Source organism: Zootoca vivipara, chromosome 5, assembly GCF_963506605.1.
Source record: "Zootoca vivipara chromosome 5, rZooViv1.1, whole genome shotgun sequence".
Taxonomy (NCBI): Eukaryota; Metazoa; Chordata; class Lepidosauria; order Squamata; family Lacertidae; genus Zootoca; species Zootoca vivipara.
Window position 1 is genome coordinate 80,599,452 of NC_083280.1, and position 18,775 is coordinate 80,618,226.

The window sequence follows — 18,775 nt, forward strand, 5'->3', positions numbered from 1 at the left end:
TGCCAGCTGGTAACGAAAGATGAGATGGGGGAGACCTGCAAATCCATCTACACATCTCTATCTGGCAGCCTGACTGACCTTGAGGCCTCTGAATTTCCCCAGGAATGGAAAGGAGAGAGAAACATCAGCTGTGGCTTATTGCCACCCCCTCTTCCGTGTGTGTGTGTGTGTGTGTGTGTGTGTGTGTGTGTGTGTGTTTCTTTCCCCTCTGTTTGTGCTGTGGGTGGTGGTGGTTGGTTTTTTTCTCTGTGGATGTTTGTGGGCAACAATTCATACCACTCAGGGTGAGAGGCTGGATGATGGGGCAAAAGGTGTCAAGTTACTCAGAAGCCACAGAGAGTCTGTAGGCACAGAGTAGGTCCTCTTCGTGTGAAAGGCAGAGGAGGAGGAAATGGGCTGCCCTAAGTGAAAAAATGGGGTGGGAACCGTTGCACTGGAACCATTGGTTTTTCTCATCTGTTTAAATCTCTTTGGATGTCTTGTGTTTGCTTTTACCTAGCCTAGACATTTTGTTAAATTGGAATTTTAAATTCTTGTTATTGTGGTTTTGCTAGTTTACCATGTGACAGAACTGTTAAATTTATGTTTATTGAACCTCTTTATATGAGTTTATAATTTTTGTGTGTTGTTTTTCTCCGTTTATTTTATCACTTTGTTCCCCACTCCGGGATTGAAAATATTCAATGAAGAATGGGCTATAAATACTGCAAGTAAATAAATAGGTAAAATACCCCCACACCCTTTCCTGTGCATGTGGCAGGACTATGGATGAAGTAGAATCATAGAATTTTGAGTTGAAAGGGACCATGAAGGTCATCTAGTCCAACCCCCTGCAATGCAAGAATCTTTTGCCCACTGTGGAGCTTGAACCCATGACCCTGAGATTAAGAGCCTCAGGCTCTACCGATTGAGCATCTCTGCCGCTTCATCCAGCCCTACTGCTACACAGCCAGGGACTAGGATTGCTCCCTTAGCTTTATAATTTGAGAACAACAAAATGTTTATCATTGTGGTGTGTGAGGGTGTCTTGGCTACTACAAGGACTCCAAAAGAGGCAGGTACAGGGCATCCCTGAATCTCAGGAGGCAATTTGCAGCCCTCCCCCCCCCTTCAGGCCACAAGAAAGGCAAGTTTAACCATGGCTTCAACACCCTCAAGGGCAACTCTTTCCTCCCAGAACCCTCTGTGGCAATTATACACTTCTATAGGGGAAAGAGGAGCAATTGAAGACATTGTAGGAGTGACAACCAAGCCTCCTTTGCACTCCGGGTCACTCTTGCAATCCAAGCCTGCTCCTATCTACTTAGCTCCATCTTGAGATTTGCTTCTTGTTCACATGAGGTGGGGAGGGAGAAAAGGAGAAGAGTATGGGTGTACCTTCTGCAAGTGTGGCAAATAAGCTTTTATTTCTAGTTAAAGGAGTATAAAGTGAATCATCATAAGATGCAGAAACCAAATTGCCTGTGTGCAGATAATGCTTCCAAGTGGTGCAGCCCAATCATGTCTTATTGCATATTTGTTAGGTTCTACACTTACGTTGTCACCTTCTAGGGCTGGCCCTACCATTAGGCGGAGTGGAGAATATGCCTCAGGCAGCTGATTTGGGGTGTCATGAGAGGGAAGCAAATGGTGGGAGTGGGAGTAGTCATATTTGCAGGGAGTGAGAGGGGTACTTGTGCCCCAGATACCAAAATAATTAGTCTTTGGTACTTTGCACCTTGGCTTGGGGGAAGATGGAGGGTGGGGTAATAACCATTTGTTGCTTCACCTCAGGCAGCAAGATGTATAAACTGATTGAAAGGATGGGCTCCCAATTCTTTTTAAAGCATTAACAATTATACACATACATGTGTGCGCACGTCTTGAAAGGCATATTTGAGGTTTGCTGTCTCGTTTGTGAATGTTATCCTTGAAAAGGCTTCTCTTTCATCTGTTGTTCCCATGACAGCAGGCTCCTTTTTTTTAGACACACTTAGCATCTCTGTTCTGCGTTGTGCTTGTGGATTAATGCCCCAACCCTTCACCTTTGACCTGCAGAATAACAAACCATAAGGCAAACGCTCACAGCAATCACACTTCAAATTGGCCTTTCCTGTGCAGGCGTATTAAGAGAAATTGGAGGTTGTGTGGGATGGGAGGGATGATAGATGCTTCCCTTCTAACCCTGCCAGCTCAGATATGACCAAAAAGGACATGCTATGGATTCTTTCAGATGTCTCACCTGAGCAGTTCACTGACAAGGAGTGAAAGATGACAGATTGCCATGTGTGAAAGGAGGATGTCCCCGCAGAACACCAGAAAACAAAGTCCGGGAGCAATACGCACACACGCATTCCCTTCTAGCTCAGTTGGTAGAGCATGAGACTCTTAATCTCGGGGTTGTGGGTTCGAGCCCCACCTTGGGCGAAAGATTCTTGCATTGCTTGGGGTTGGAGTAGACGACCCTCGTGGTCCCTTCCAACTCTGCAATTCTACGATTTTATGATCCTCCCTTTCCCAGAGTTGTTGAAGGTTAGAGCTCAAAGGAACAGGTACGGTATTATTAAGGAAAGTGGATCTTATCACTTTGACTCAAGGTGCTGGTGGAAGCATTGTGGCAGTTATCATGGGCTGCCACGACCCATGGGAAATGTAGGAGACGAAAAGGGTGATCTAAGGACAGACTCGAGGGGGAGGTGTAGCCAACTGGATTAGATTCATTTGGCACCAAAACAGACTCTAGCATTTGGTGGGGTAGACCCACGAAACCTGGGTGCACCGTGTTATTAATTAAAGTGGTGGCCTTTGGGGGCTGAAAGGCAAGATATCAGAGAATTGAATCACAGAACTGTAGAGTTGGGAGGGACCTCGAGGGTCATCAAGTCCATATTTTTTATTCTTTATAATAATACCATTGAGACTTCTTACTTCTGCTGGTTAGGGGATCAGGCTATTTTTCTCAGATCCAGCATGAATTTGAACCCCTGCTCACCTACAAAACAGGAAAAAAACCTCTCCTAAGGATTCATCCATACTTCTGCTTGTACCATGCCTAGAAAACATAAGTCTGAAAGGTATTTTGCTTGCCTTGTGCTTTCTGGGCATGGGTCCAAGTTGTTTTCTGTTTGCCCCACCACTTTCCCAGGGAAAACCCACCCTTTAGTGCAAATATTAGTCCGCAGAAAATCCCATTGGCATTTGCTCCAATTCAGCAGTAAAGATGGGGTTTTCCCAGGGGAACGAGTAGAAACCTGGATGAGCCCTTATAAACATTTAGGATCACATATGCTAAACGGAGATGCAAATAAAGATGACTGCACTCCTGCAACCCACAGACTTGGCCAAAAAAAACCAAACTCATCCTCCTGCTCTTGGAAAATGAAATCAGAAATGCAGGTCTTAAACACATTTCCCCACTGCATCCACCTGATGCCCAGACCTATTCAAGCATGCAGCTTGGCTTTGAAACAGTACAGGGAGATTCTGTTTTGAATTCAGTGCAAACTCACTCATCCTCAGGGGCTTTTGATATGCCTCTTAGAGTTGCTCTTCACAATGAGCCTAGCTGAGAAAGCTAAGGAGAAATAAAGCAGAAGCTTGAAAATCAAGTTTCCTCAAGGGGAAAGAGACAAAATGTGTATGAAAGCAAGCTGGATAGACACCTACAAGTGCCCTTCCTAGGGCAGCCAGGTGAAAAAGAGGAGAGGACTACGGATCCACTCTAGGACCTCTAAATTTGCAGTGTGAACCTTATGTTCAGGGCAGGATTTGGTCAACAGGCTGCAAAGTGGAGGTCTGAGGTCAGAAAGCATAAAATGTCCGTATGATCAGGGTATCAACGCCGTGGTTTTCAACTGAGATTACATATCACAGCCTTAAGGTAACTTTTATATCCAATTTTGGGTTTCTCAAAATTGTTATGGAATACAAAGGGGGGAATTAGGTTACAGCATTGTGTGTTACAGGTGGTAGCCGTGTTGGTCTGCCATAGTCAAAACAAACTTTTAAAAAATCCTTCCAGTAGCACCTTAGAGACCAACTAAATTTGTCATTGGTATGAGCTTTCGAGGTATCTGAAGAAGTGTGCATGCACACGAAAGCTCATACCAATGACTAACTTAGTTGGTCTCTAAGGTGCTACTGCAGGCATCCCCAAACTGCGGCCCTCCAGATGTTTTGGCCTACAACTCCCATGATCCCTAGCTAAGAGGACCAGTGGTCAGGGATGATGGGAATTGTAGTCCAAAACATCTGGAGGGCCGAAGTGTGGAGATGCCTGTGCTACTGGAAGGAATTTTTTATTTTGTTTCGAGAGTTGTGTGTGTGTGTGTGTGTGTGTGTTTGTTTGTGTGTGTATTAGAAAATGCAGGAGGCTTTGGTCCTAGAAGCATTCCTATTTCAAGCTCAAACTAAACTAGATAAGCATATAGGTAGGTACCCACTACCCACAGGCTGATCTAACACACACAAACACATCACTCCAGATAACAAATACCTAGTCCGCATGCAATGCCCAGAATCCAGGGGAATCAAGCATTCTCGGTCAGCAGCACTATTTCATGCTGTTAGTCACCAGGCAGTCTAATCAGTCACCATTGAAACCACAGAAAACATAGCGCATCAAGCATCCTCCTGGACTACCATTTATTGCTTTCTTTAATATCCTTGCCTATGCTGTGTTTATTTTATATTTACCACATTTGTATTGCACCTTTCCTCAAAGGAGCTCATGGTGACCTGTTTGAATGCAACACACCCTTGCGAGGTAAGTTAGCCTGACAGGTGGTAGCTTGGGCAAAGCCACCCAACGAGCTTTATGCAGACCAAGAGAATCAGAACCCAGCTCTCACTGGTTTCAGTAGCATACAGGCAAGGTAGTGTAGCACATAAACTTCATACTTCACACTCAGCTATAAGCCACCTACTCTTAGCAGCCCACAGCATCATAGCTAGACACTGGAGGGAGCGCTGCGGAGTGAACATGGACCATGTTGTGTATTGAGTCAAAGGATTTTATATCTGTATTACTATTGTCTGTATTTGCATTAGGGTAAAGTAACTGCCTTTTGGTTCCAGAAGGTACAGCTACTATTAGTTCATTTAAGCTGCTGTATTTGGATCCTCTGTCTTATTGGTTTCCTCCAAAAGGCAGCACTGTGATTGCCCGATATCGTTCCCTCCAAAACGTATCCCTTTCTAGCTAGCCCCCTGTCCCTATAAATGTAGCTTTCCTCTCCTCAGAGCTCAGTCTTGTTTGCTTTAATAAAGAAGTGTTACTAGAGAACTGTCTCCAGCATATTATGTCAAGAGAGCTGAAATCACGAACCCCACGTCACAACAGACCACTGGTACCAAACTGTATGGGAAACAGCCTTACTAGAAAAGCTAACCAACAAACTGAAACTAACACAGGGAGAAATAAAAGAGGACATCTTCACCCCTGTGTGGCTCCCCTTTGTTACACACACAGCCCAACAAGACGACGACAATAAGCCACTGACAGCATATGAACTGATAGGGCTAACATCACCCAACACTCGCACACACACACACAAAATTTAGTCAACTAAATGTTCTGGGGCCCCCAGCCTCTCTCACTGCCAATGAAAACTAAATGAATAGAAATATAAATGAATATATAAATGAAATATAAATGAATGAATAGAAAGAGAACCTACCCACGTGACGCTGACACAAGAACTTTGTTGCACATACACTATGTAAAATGATGAAAGTTTACTACTCCCCTCCCCACACCCGCTTTCTCTCCCTGCCTCTCTTCTCCCCAACTTCCTACTGCATACAACGTTAGTGTCTCACATTGAATATAACTGATCTGTAGAGAGGTCATTATGATCTAAAAATAGAGACAGTGTATGTAACTTTTGTAACCCATTAATAAAAACTATATTTAAAAAAATCCAATGAAAGTGCCATCTGCATTATGGAGGCGTTACTGTCTTGCCTAACAGGGTTCCCTCAATGTCAGGACCAGAGAATGTGACCTCCCAGGGCTCTCTGTGTGGCTGCCTTTGGGACTCTTCCTACACCATGGCCCCCTCGGGCCACCCCCTTCTTCTTGAGTACTCCTCCTCGAGGACTCTTGTCTAGCTGGAACGTCTGCTTGCTTGCTTAGATGGGGGACAGAGACATAAATGTAGAAACCTCTGGTGTGGGGTAGCTGAAATGTGCGATTGCTTCAGCCGCTCTTGACTTTGGCCCCAGACACCAATGTCATGCAGTCCCTAGAAGGTTCCCCACAAGGGCCTACAGGCCTCAGGCTGACAAAGGTTCCCCACATCTGATGCATGCAGAGTGCTTTGATCAGTCCAAAAGCACAATGGAAATCAGTCTTCCGCAGGCTTGGTGCTCTGCAGATGTTTTGTATTACAATGACCAGTGTCAGGAACAATGAGAGTTGTACTCCAAAACATCTGGGGAGCATCACATTGGGGAAGCCTGAAGTAAATGCTAAGTATTTGGCATTATTAAGTCCAGCACTGGCTTTGGATTATAGACTTTCTACCACAACGATGTAGGTCTGAGCTGAGAATTGAAGGTCAGCCATAATAGCTTGATAGAAACTAAAATGTCACTTTCAATGTGTGTGGGGTTTTTTGGGGGGGGGAGATCTCCACCCACCCACCCCTGTTAAAACGGTTCTTTAGAAAATGGGAAACCATATTGACCATTTTATTTAGTCTAATAACATCCAATTCATATCCCCCCTTTTAAAAATTACTTGCTAGTCTTCTTTCTTGTCTATTATTTTAAATTTACAAAGAGGCAGAGGGGGAGGTTACCAACTATGGTCTTTAGAAAGTTAATAGGATAAGATACTTCCTTAGTCAAGTACTCCACAGTAGGAGAAAATCCCTACACCCTGACTTCCATGTATCTAGAATGTAAGAGCTGGTAGGATTCAGAAGAAGCAACACCAACATTTTCAGATGTGTACAAGGAAGGATGGACAGATCAGATGAGGTCCATATAATAGAGACTTTAAAACACTAAGGGTGATTAATTACCTGAGAGCATCTTCATCATATCTACAGTCTTAGTTTGTGTTCATCTTGTTTAGTAATTTGCCCAAATTTGTTAATGTAGGCATCATAATTGAGCTGTTAAGACTTGCATTTTATATTTTGGGTTTTGAACTGGGAAGTTTGGATGCAGGAACTCCTGCTAGCAGCTCAGCACACAAAACAACCACCCCCAGCTGATGGTCTTGGACAGAGGCCTTAAGTCCACCAGGGAGATGTTACACACCGTATAATTAAAGCCACAGAATGCTATTGCTTTTCTTGGTTTAAGCTTCCAAAATTTTGTTTATTGGAGCAAAGCCAATTTAGCCTGTCGATTTACATATCGTGGCTGCAGAGGGTTTGGCAGATGGTCTAATTGCATGGCTTCTCGCTAGATTATTTTACTGGCTTTAGGGCAGTTACCGCAAAACTTGAATTTAAAAGGAGGATAATGTAGACGTCCAAAAAGATTTGGCCCTTCTGGCAAATTCCAAAGTAAACATAGTACGCTGTGTTTATGTACCAACATGGGGGTGAAAGCTGTCTCACATTGCTAGCAATCTATTGAGCAATGCCTCCACCTACCTTAGCAGACCCTCCAAGTGTCCCTATTTTCCATGAAACTATAGCTGATGAAGAATAAACGAAACAAGGCCTCGTCCTGTATTTGAAAATTATTCTATCTGGAATTTGTCTCATTACTTGAAGCTTTAAACAGTTTGAAGAAATTATAATTAATCTCCTTCCTGGCCTGAGTTCTTGGAACCTTTCCATTTGATCTCTTGATTTCACCAAGAACTCCAATTTCTACACCACTTTTCCTTAGGACATCCCTATTTTCATCAGAGAAATGTTGGAAGGTGTGGAGTTATCCGCCCCCTGAGCTGTCTGAAGGCAGCCCTACATAGGGAAGTTGTATTAATGTTTAATGTTTTATTATGTTTTTATATATGCTGAAAGCCACCCAGAGTGGCTTGGGCAACCCAGTCAGATGGGGAGGGTATAAATAGTAAAAGTATTATAAGACATACTTTTGGGAAGCCAACATGGCGCAATCTAGATGCTGCTGGACCCCAAATCCCAGAGACACGCCGTGACATCAATCAATAACAGTGATAGAGCCGCCTATTAATTCATAGCGGATAACAGTTAAAGGGAACTATCCCTCATTAAATTTTAACCTAATTTTAATTTAAAATAGGATTATGAAACAGTATTGCTCAAAGATGATACTTAAGAACTATTTTATGTATTATTGGGTTTCTTTTTCTTTTTCTTTTGCTGGTCTACGACCGTAATAAAGATATTATTATGATCCCATCAGTCCTAGTCAGGATGGCCAGTGGTGAGGGATTACTGAAGTCCAACAACCTCTAGAGAGTACCATATTGGCTACCCATGCAGTTTCACTGCCCTATCATTAGGAATGTCCATAAAATGTTTCAGCTATATTGTTGAAAGATCACAGATGTTTTAGACTATGACTCCCGCCAGCTCCAGCCAAGTGACTTCCCTTGCCTTGGCTCTGGTCAGTACATAACAGAGTTTGATTAAAGGGCTTGTTGTATTAGAAATACGCTTAGTACTTTTATTAGCTCCTGTTATTACTTTGTTTTAATGCTGTTTTTTATTATGGGCTAAGACTAAAACAAAGAAATAGTTGCCTTCTGCTTTAGCCTTTTCACATTGTTTGTGTACATTCAACAAAAAAATAGTCCATGGTTCACTGAAGGATGTGATATTTCATTGAAAAGACATAGCTGTTGTCAGCTGTCTTTGGTTCGTAAAGAGCTACAGCTGCACTCGAAAGCAACCCCTGGAACAGGCATGATAACTGCTTATTTGATATACAAACCTGGGCATCCTTTATATGTCATTAAGTGATCTGAAATGGGGCCCCAATCAATTAACAGCATTTCCCCCAAAAAGTCAAAATAAAATTTTAGATGCCAGGGAGGGCTGTTTAATCTCTGGATAGTCTCCTACAAAAAAAAACACCAAACAAAGTGGCCACGCTTCAGATTGAATTGATCTAGACTGTGGGCCCATTGCATTCAAATTTTCTAGGACATTCTTCCACTTATTAGAATGAGGGCCTTCACCAGAAACCATTGTTAATAAGCTGAAGATGTTGCTTAATTTTTTTACAGAAAGGGTGCAGAGACGCAATGCAAAAGTGTCTGGCCGAAATTTCATCTCAGCGTGTGTAAATGTGTTATTTTCTTAGCACTAAGTAAATGTTGTGGGAAATACACAGTACTAGTTTTAGCACTAAGAAAATGGCACATTATGCACAATTACAGATGACATTTTGAGCCTACTTGGAGCCATGGAAGAAAACAAACTCAGTTAATGCATGGTACCCACACCAGAAAATGAAGCTTTTTCTTACATTCTTCCCATTGTGAAAATAAACTGACCACATAAACCTAGAGGGGGAAATGTTATGTATTGTTAAATTGTTGAGTTAAGCAAGATGTAACTCAGGATATGTCTATGCCACAATTCTCCAGGGCTCCAGGGTACCGGGCACAGAACTCTGCTTGCTGACAGCTCACCTTTCATTAAAAGGGGATTTCTACAAGTAGCAGGTATGCAATGACCTCAAGATTTGGTTCAGACCTGATGTGGCACTTTAGAAAACAGCATGCCTTGCAAGGTCTGAAGGCTGCCTGATTTGGCTTGGGGTTTGAGGCCAAATCCAAGTCAAAAAAACAAAGCTCCCCATAACGCATTGTTATTGGGAAATAAAAATGGGAAGGAAACCTGACAAGTTAAAAATAGGTCCAGAGGTTTTTTATGCTAGGCATCTTTAAAGTTGGTTTGCAAGGATGGGAAAGAAGAACTAAAAAGGATCCAGTTTCCTCACTTTGGTTTTGTTTGTTCTGAACCTTACATTGTAAATTATTATTCACCTCAGAGCACACCCCAATTTGTAAGGGTTGCAACAGTGAGTTTGCTTTATTGAGCCCCAATAAAGTAAGCAGGTCAAACATTATGAAACCAAAATCGCAATATGGACTTCAAGCCAGTTTGGGGAAATATATCGCTTTATCACCCATCCCTAGTATATGCCCACCATTTTATTCAAGAATCAAGAGAGACTGATTTTTGTCTGTCATCCACACACAATCTGCATATTTTTTGCTCCTGAAAATATATTGTTGAGAAACTGGTTTCATTCCAAAAAAACAAAAAACAGTTCGATGTAGATTGATTTTGTATTACCCCCACATTTGAAAACAGATGTGGGGGGGGGTCCCCAACAATGAGGGGGTATATCCACACTTGCCCAATGCTATTGTGTGTGGGTCCACAGTAAAGTCACAATCTCTTCTTTCTTCATTCACCTGGAGCATGTACAGGGAGGGGAAGGTGCGGATAATCTTATGGGGGGGGGTCAAATAATCATCAAGTAACTGGGTGGTGCTGTGGGATAAACCACTGAGCCTAGGGCTTGCCGATCAGAAGGTTGGTGGTTCGAATCCCCGCGACAGGGTGAGCTCCCGTTGCTCGGTCCCAGCTCCTGCCAACCTAGCAGTTCGAAAGCACATCAAAGTACAAGTAGATAAATAGGTACCGCTACAGCAGGAAGGTAAATGGCGCTTCTGTATGCTGCTGTGGTTCGCCAGAAGTGGCTTTGTCATGCTGGCCACACGACCTGGAAGCTGTACGCCAGCTCCCTCGGCCAATAACGTGAGATAAGCGCCACAACCCCAGAGTCGGGCACAACTGGCATGCACGACTGGACCTAATGGTCAGGGGTCTCTTTACCTTTACCTAACCACGTCCAACCTTGTTGATGCCACCACCTGGAATCACTCTAGAACAAAAGCAGCATGCTTCATGAGGACAAGAATGAACAAGTCCTTATTCAGAAAACAACAACATATTGTTGTGCTACAAATGGGTTAGTGTGTACACTAACTAGACAGTATTGTATATGAAACAGTCATACAAAATGACTCTTATAAAGTAATAATTGATAAGGCAGGCTATGGCTGATAAATGAAATAAGTAAAAATCCCTTGAGACAAACAAAACTCAAAACACAGACAAGAAGAAGATTAAATAAAAAGGGAAATAAAAAGGGGGTGGAGAAAAAGTGGGATTTACTTCTGAATAAATGCAGTTAGGGGACAAGGATATTTCCCATTGATGCCCATTAACTGATTGGTTTCCCCACACCCAGTTCTAATTCACTGAAGCTGCCTTCTGTGTGTGTGCTATGATCCGCACATGTGCAATGGCTGCCTGAACTGTACACACCTCAGCTTAACCACAGCTTCCATTTTCTAATCAGACACAAGCTGCTCTGAGAGAAAGCACATCAAACAAGAAGCTGCAAGATACAGATTGATTGTGCATTTGGCTTCAAACACTAGTGGTGGGAGCACGCTGGATTCGGAGTAAGCAATACTGTGTAAGCCTAGGATTGCACTCCTTGGGAACTAACCCACACTCCTGAACCTTACATCAAACAGATTTCCCTCTTGAAGGATCAATGAGAAATTTTGACAGGAGGATCAATTTTTAAAAACTACCTGCTTGTATATTTATTACAGAAGTATATAGTTTGCCTACCTTTGATAGATAGGTCTTACAAATTAGGAAATGGGGAGAAATGCTTCCAAATGGGGGAATCCCTGTTTACTTAGCCCTGCTTACTTATTACCTACTCAATAGGTTAACCACCAAAATCCCAGTTTCTTCTGTTCTGTTCCCATGAGGCTCTCTTCGCTTGCCCTTTGCCCACGTAACCACGTTATACAAATACTCTTCCTCATTGTTTTAGGCTGCAACCCCATACACCCTCTCTAGAGGGTAAATCCTATGGAAATCCGTGGAATTTACATCTGAGTCAACGTGCATAGGGTGGCACTGCAGAGCGTTATTTTCAGCCCTCTTTTCCTTCCCAAGCTTCTCCCACAGTGCAATAAATTTCCCCTTCTTTGGGGGAGGAAAAAGTGGCAACAAAAGACAACATTCCTGAATCAACAAGTGTAGTAGCAAGGAAAATTGCCATTTCGTCGCGTTTGATTTGGCAGGGGCGGAGGGAAACTGTGCAAAACTATAGCGGGGAGGGGGTGGAGAGAGGGAGAGAGAACCAGAGAGATTTGCAGATAGTGTGCCTGGGCAACAAGCCTCAGGAGATTTCAGAAGGTGGACAGATTCCTCTCTCGTTAATGACTTCAGATCCACTGAACACATGCCAGCAGGAAAAGCCGTTCAGCTCCTTGGCTTGGCTTAGAGCCCGCTGCTTGCCTGCTCCTTTTTGCAAAACAAGAACCTGAAGTTGCTAGCAGGTTGGCAAGGAAGGATGGGCTGCAGAAAAACTTCGCCGGGTGGTCCCAGATAATCTGTAGGGCAGATATTTGGCTGGAGGAGGTAGCCGGAAAGGTAAGCAGTTATTTGTCTCTGTTTTTGTTTTTGTTTTTTAAATTAAAGGTTTTCTTGAATTACAGAAATATATGCAATGTCTCTCATAACATGTTTACAAATCAGTTTCATTTGTTGAGACATTGGGACTCTGTTTTGAACGATTGTTCTGCTCGTAGTTTTGCTGGAGGCTAAAGAATCAGATGCAAGCAGACTAAATGGGAGCCTGTCTTGCTGTGTGCTCGTGCCAGCTTTCTGGGGGGGGGGATTTCCAAGATTTAAACTCCCCACCTTCGAGTTACTGCTCTAACTATGGCACACAGGGATTCCTCAGGACAAAAGCTAGGAAGAGTCTTCTTTCTAGATTTGTGAATGTTATTCTCTCAGACCCGCCCCCCCGTAGCAACTAAAACAGTTATCACTGTTAAAAGCAATGAGCATATTAATGCCAATAGCTTTTATGATAGCTGGTGGCATCAAAAGAAATAAATTTTCAGGGGACACAGAAGTGGGAGAGTTGTGCCCTGCTACTACATGCTAAGATCGCTGGGAGAAAAATAGTAGTATTGTACAGTATATGTTAATGACAAGAGTCCAAAAAAGGAGGGGGCAAGTGGGGGGAGCTCCTTTGGGGGGGCACTTGCCCTCCCTCCCTTTGACATCACCCATGGCAATAGCTTAGAAGGAAGCCTTGGTAAACTACACCTGGAAAATACTATTTAATGTTTATGCGGCACATTTCAAGTCTTCAGTGTGTTTTAAGTTCATTACAGTAATTCTTAGAACAGCCCGCAAAAAAATAGACTGGTATTATTATTCCTGTATCAGTTGGGTCGGGTCTGAGGGCCACTTCAAACATAACTCTTTTTCCCCAATTTGTATTGGCACTGGCTTGCGGTAACATACATCAAAGCATAGTATTTCATTTAAAAACAACAAAACCAGGATTGTAGTTAACGTTGTGTGTACACAATTTCCAAATCAGTGGTGGAGCACACGGGGTGCAAAATAAACCAGAGTGAGTACACAGATTAATGTATACTCACTGGCAAAACCTGTTTGCTGGAATGTAATGCATGGAAGTCTGAGGGCACAGTATATATGTGATTGGAATGCTTGCTGTATTTTTATTGTAGAAAAAGCAGCTGCAGGGGCTCCTGATTTGGATCGGGGCCACTGTGGGCAGGGAGTAGGGGAATCTAACCCTAGGATCCCATACCACTGCCCCAATCCAAAATGGGACCTGCCATTAGCCAACGGGGAAATACAGGGTTAAGTCAGGGAACTGGTGCAGATTCAAGAGTTTGCATCTTAACAGGGAGAGGTTAAGGCAGGGGCTGACTTTGGCCATCTTTAACGCCTTGTGCGAGGCCAAAAGTGGGTCTTCTCAAATATGGATCTTCTCAAGATTGTGCCCCCTTGGCTCAGTGCCCTGTACGATGTGGGTGGGGGCACCTGCACTGCCTTAAAACTGGTGCTAAATTAAGGAGGAATACCCTTAAAAGTGCTTTAAGATCCGAATTGAGAGAGCGCTTTAAACACCAAAAATGCTACTTTCTGAACCCAGAAAGCATAACGGGTTTACTTGCATTACTTTTAATGTTTGATATTTTATTATGTTTTTATGTGTCTTGGAAGCTTCCCAGAGTGGCTGGGGCAACCCAACCAGATGGGCAGGGTATAAATAATAAAATTATTATTATTATTATTATTATTACTACTACTACTACTACTACTACATGAGTACAGTGCTCACATCTCTCAACCCTCAGTGCCAAAGCATACATGTAATCCTGAAGGGTGTACATACTGCACAGACAGCAAGAAGCCACTCTTGGTTTTCCAAAAACCTCACAGGAGAAAGGAGAAGAGTAAGGGACAAGCTGCATTTATCTATATATAGCTTGTTTATATAAAACCCACATTCTTTGAGTGCGCCAGTTTCAGATGGGTGAGACATGGATAGTCCCTTGAGTAAGTGTTTATAGCTACTGCCCTCCATTTGAAAATCCATTGTAATACAACATCACATACCAGCCCCTTAAAGGGATGCAGAAGCACTGATGTCTACTATATTTTCTGTAATCTTGGCAGTGAGCGTTAATGCCTTCAGGAGAACAAACAATAGCCTAAATACTTATTTTAACAGGAGCATTGAAAAATGTTAGATTTTAGAGACATGCTCCAACTGGCTCCCCCCCCCCCAAATATTCCTTTTTATTTTTTCTGGCATCTGGTAGTGGCAGAACCTCAAGGGAGATTTGAGAGAAAAGTGGTGATACATATAGAAATAGCTTTTCCCCTCAGATATTTTCATCAGCAGAAATTACATAAACATTAGTCAGTTAAAATTGGCTATATTTTCAGCAAAACTTAGTCATGCCTAAGTCCCATTTGTCTGAGTCCCAAAGGGTGAGAGATCTGCTAGGATGGTGCTTCCCCAGAGGTTGTCTTCAGTCTGTCCATGGAGATGACTTTTCAGCAGACTTGGCAAGGCTTCCTGTTGAAGCTCTAGTCAATTTCTCAAACAGGAAGCTCACCACCCAGGCAGCTGACATTCTTAGATTAAGTCTAGTTAGCGAGAGAGGGGTTATCTAAGAATGTCAACAGCCTAGGTGGTCAGCATCCTGTTTGAGATTTTAATGATTAAGCTTTTTCCATAGATCTGCTGGAAATGAAATGTGTGAGGGAGCCAGGTAATAAAATATTTGGGGGTCTACCTACCAAATGCAGCTTAGAGCCCTGGTCTGCAATAGTGTCGGCAAATAAGGATCAAACTATGTTTTACATCGATATGTATTATGGCCTTGCATGCTTAATTCCAAGTGTCATGGAGAAAGGTCTATCAACTGTTTTTAGCTAGGGATGCTTCAAAATTCAGAAGTAGTATACCTCTGTATTCCATATCGAGACAATCAACAGGGGAGGTACCAGACTAGCCTCTGTTGCAAACAACAAGGTGAACCAGTTGATACAGAAAAACAGGTCCTAGGTCCCACATCACTCCAGTAATGTAGGAATGGATGAACCACAAAGAGATACAGGATCACATGAGAAGAACCACACCAGCAACAAAGGCTGAGTTAAGAAGGTGATGCTGATGAGCCTTTAGCTGCATAAACATACCCTTCATCCATTACAGGAGCATGGTGGAAAGCAGCTATGGGGAGCAGCAATCGCACCGCTTGCATAACTTAAGAACTAGACTATTGAGCAATAGTGCAGCTGCTTCTCTATTCAGAGGAAGTATTTGGTCCAATAGCAGAAACTGCCTAGTGTACCCCCATGAACTGTTGCATCCTGTTTTCTTCTCCTTTCTTTTGATGAGGTTTGTCAGCCTGGGGAAATAGCCCACTTTAGGAGAAGGAAAACTCTGACCCTAAACCTCCACAGCCTTGAGGGACATCTTTGGGAGAAGAAAAGGCTAAGGAGCAAACCCTACACAAATCTGGAGGCCCTAAGATAGTTGGATGGTACCTTATACACCTCATTCCAGCGGCCGTACAGCCATGCTGGTGCCAAACAAACTGCTCTGCTTTCCTTTGGACCACATCAGCGAGGCTGAGAGGGGGGTCTTTCCATCTGGGCAGCCTAGGACCTCCATGCACAGGTCCCAGGCTTGCATCCCAGGGAGGTCACTTCGGTGCTGCTAACACAGCAGTTTGACTTCACCCCCAGAGGTGTACTCCGTTGTGTCTCCAGACAGACAGGTGCCAATAACTTTGCTGCAATCAAAGATGCTTGCACCAGTGTAAAAACAGAGAGATGGTGCAATGCCAGCTCCAAATATCACACAATCATACAATGTGCACATTCAACATTAGCAGAAGAAAATCCAATAGAAGCAAAGTATTTCTTTTAGGAAGAGACTGAGCCTGGAAAATAGGAGAATGAGTTTTCTGTCTTTGTGACTTGTTCGAAGAAGTTTTCTTTATTTCTTTTCCTATAAAAGTTATCTGAAAAGGACTATGCACAGAAAGGCTATGTGTACCCATACAGAAATAGTGAATCAATAAAATTCTAATGGCTATCCCCTTTTCAGTTGTCTAACCAGAGAAACTAGAGAGAACAAGAGGTGAGAGAGGTGATTCTCTTTTGTAATAGCAGGAATTGAAGTTTTGAGTGGGCGACAGAGGCATTTGCCTTGTCTCTTCAAATAATATGTTCTTGGAGAAAGGTAATAGCCTTTTATTGTCAAATCTTAAGATTCCTGGAATGGCACATATGTGTGTATGGAGTTGGAAGGGAGAAGCGTGCAGCTTTGCTGGTATAGCTTATGGGCATATGGTCTTTGTTGGTATGGATACCGTACACTGAGCTGATTCTGAGTGAAGTGCTGTTGTGCAAGCCATCAACATACTTAGCCTGAGATGCAAATAATAGCCCACAACCAAAACGAAAAGGTCGTAGGGCAACAGCTTACAGGATCATGTGCTCAGGATCACTCCAGTTTTGTAACCCTTTAGCACACTGCTAATCAAAGTGGTCCTATCACCTCCTGGCAAATAGAAGGGGAAGAAATGGAGGCAGTGAGAGATTTTACTTTCCTGGGCTCCTTGATCACTGCAGATGGTGACAGCAGTCACGAAATTAAAAGACACCTGCTTCTTGGGAGAAAAGCAATGACAAACCTAGACAACATCTTTAAAAGCAGAGACATCACCTTGCCAACAAAGGTCCATATAGTTAAAGCTATAGTTTTCCCAGTAGTGTTATATGGAATTGAGAGCTGGACCATAAAGAAGGCTGATCGCTGAATAATTGATGCTTTTGATTTTTGGTGCTGGAGGAGACTCTTGAGAATCCCATGGACTGCAAGAAGATCAAACCTATCCATTCTGAAGGAAATCAGCCGCGAGTGCTCACTGGAAGGACAGATCCTGAAGCTGAGGCTCCAATACTTTGGCCACCTCATGAGAAGAGAAGACTCCCTGGAAAAGACCCTGATGTTGGGAAAGATGGAGGGCACAAGGAGAAGGGGACGACAGAGGACGAGATGGTTGGACAGTGTTCTCGAAGCTACGAACATGAGTTTGACCAAACTGCGGGAGGCAGTGGAAGACAGGAATGCCTGGTGTGCTATGGTCCATGGGGTCACGAAGAGTCGGACACAACTAAACAACTAAACAACAACAATCAAAGTGGATTCTGCTCTCTGTAGTTCTCACCTTGCCAGTCATTACACCCTTTTGTCTACAGCAGGGGTGTCAAACTCAAATTCATCGGGGGCCGCATCAGCAGTTTGGTCACCCTCAAAGGGCCGGTTGTATCTGTAGGACTATGTGTCCACTCTTTATTATCATAAATTATTGTCACTGCATTCAATTATTACTGTTTTTTGTAATAATGTAAGTAATAACTAGCTCTGAAAGCAGAAACATAGTCAGAATAATGGCAAGTAGATATTCAAATGTACAATTATTGTACAATTTATTGAAAAATGATTTTTGGTAACTGCACTGGGTGGTGGAGGCTCGCAAGGGTTTCATGCAGGACCTTTGCAGAGCTACTGGTACCTGGAGATGCTGGGGTCCTTCTGCATGCAGGACAGATGTTCTGCCAGTGAGCCACCACCCTTCACCAAAGGGACTGGCTGAGGTTGACTCATTGGAGCTGCTCTCCTGGTTCCAGGGTTTAAGGGCCAGAAGTCTAAAGCAGCATCCTATGTTTCTGAGGAGAGGGAGAGGGAGAGGGAGGGAGAGGGAGAGGGAGGGGGAGAGGGAGAGGGAGGGGAGGGAGGAAGGGAGGAAGGAAGGAAGAAAAGAGGGAGTGGGAGGGAGAGAGGAAGGAAGGAAAGAGGGGAGAGTAGGAAATAAGGAAGGGAATAAAGAAGGAAAGAAAAAGAAAGAGGGAGAGAAGACGGAAAGGGAGAAAGAAGGAAGGAAGTAGAGGGAAAGAAAGAATAAGAATGAGGGAGAGGAAGAAAGATGGAAAGACGGAAGGAAGAAAGGAAGGAAGTAAAGAAGAAAGAAAGAAAGAAAAGAGGGAGCAGGAGGGAGAGAGGAATGAAAGAGGTGAGAGAAAGAAGAGTAGGAAAGAAGGAATAAAGAAGGAAAGAAAAAGAAAGAGGGAGAGAAGACAGAGATAAAGAAGGAAGGAAGGAGAGGGAAAGAAAGAATAAGAACGAGAGAGAGGAAGAAAGAAAGGGGGGGTCGCCGCCTTGATTCAGCGCCAGAAAAGAGCGCGAAGGGACCCAGGGGCAAAAAGCATTTCCCGTGCAGCGTGAGGCAGCGGGTGTCCGTTTTAGGAGAAGTGCGTAAAGCCTCAGAGTTGCACGTTCGTGAGGCTGAGCCGCTGCTGAGCTCACGTTCAGGAGGAGGAGGTGAGGCAAGAGGAGGAGGAGGCAGCGGCTTGCCGGGTCGGTGCCCGGCAGCGCTGTGTGGAGAGTCCCG

General features: G+C 43.5%; 1 protein-coding gene across 2 annotated transcripts in view; it reads left to right on the top strand.

Moving 5' to 3' along the window:
* RASGEF1A (RasGEF domain family member 1A) overlaps nt 1-18,775 on the top strand; it is a 215,449-nt gene that overhangs the window by 133,024 nt on the left and 63,650 nt on the right. Inside the window, exon 1 of one of the 2 annotated variants that reach the window (XM_035137775.2) lies at nt 12,107-12,404. The exons of the other annotated variant lie outside the window; for it this stretch is intronic. The gene's annotated coding sequence lies outside the window, so the exon portion shown is untranslated. Of the gene's footprint in view, nt 1-12,106; nt 12,405-18,775 lie in introns of those variants that run through there. 2 annotated transcript variants of the gene reach the window in all.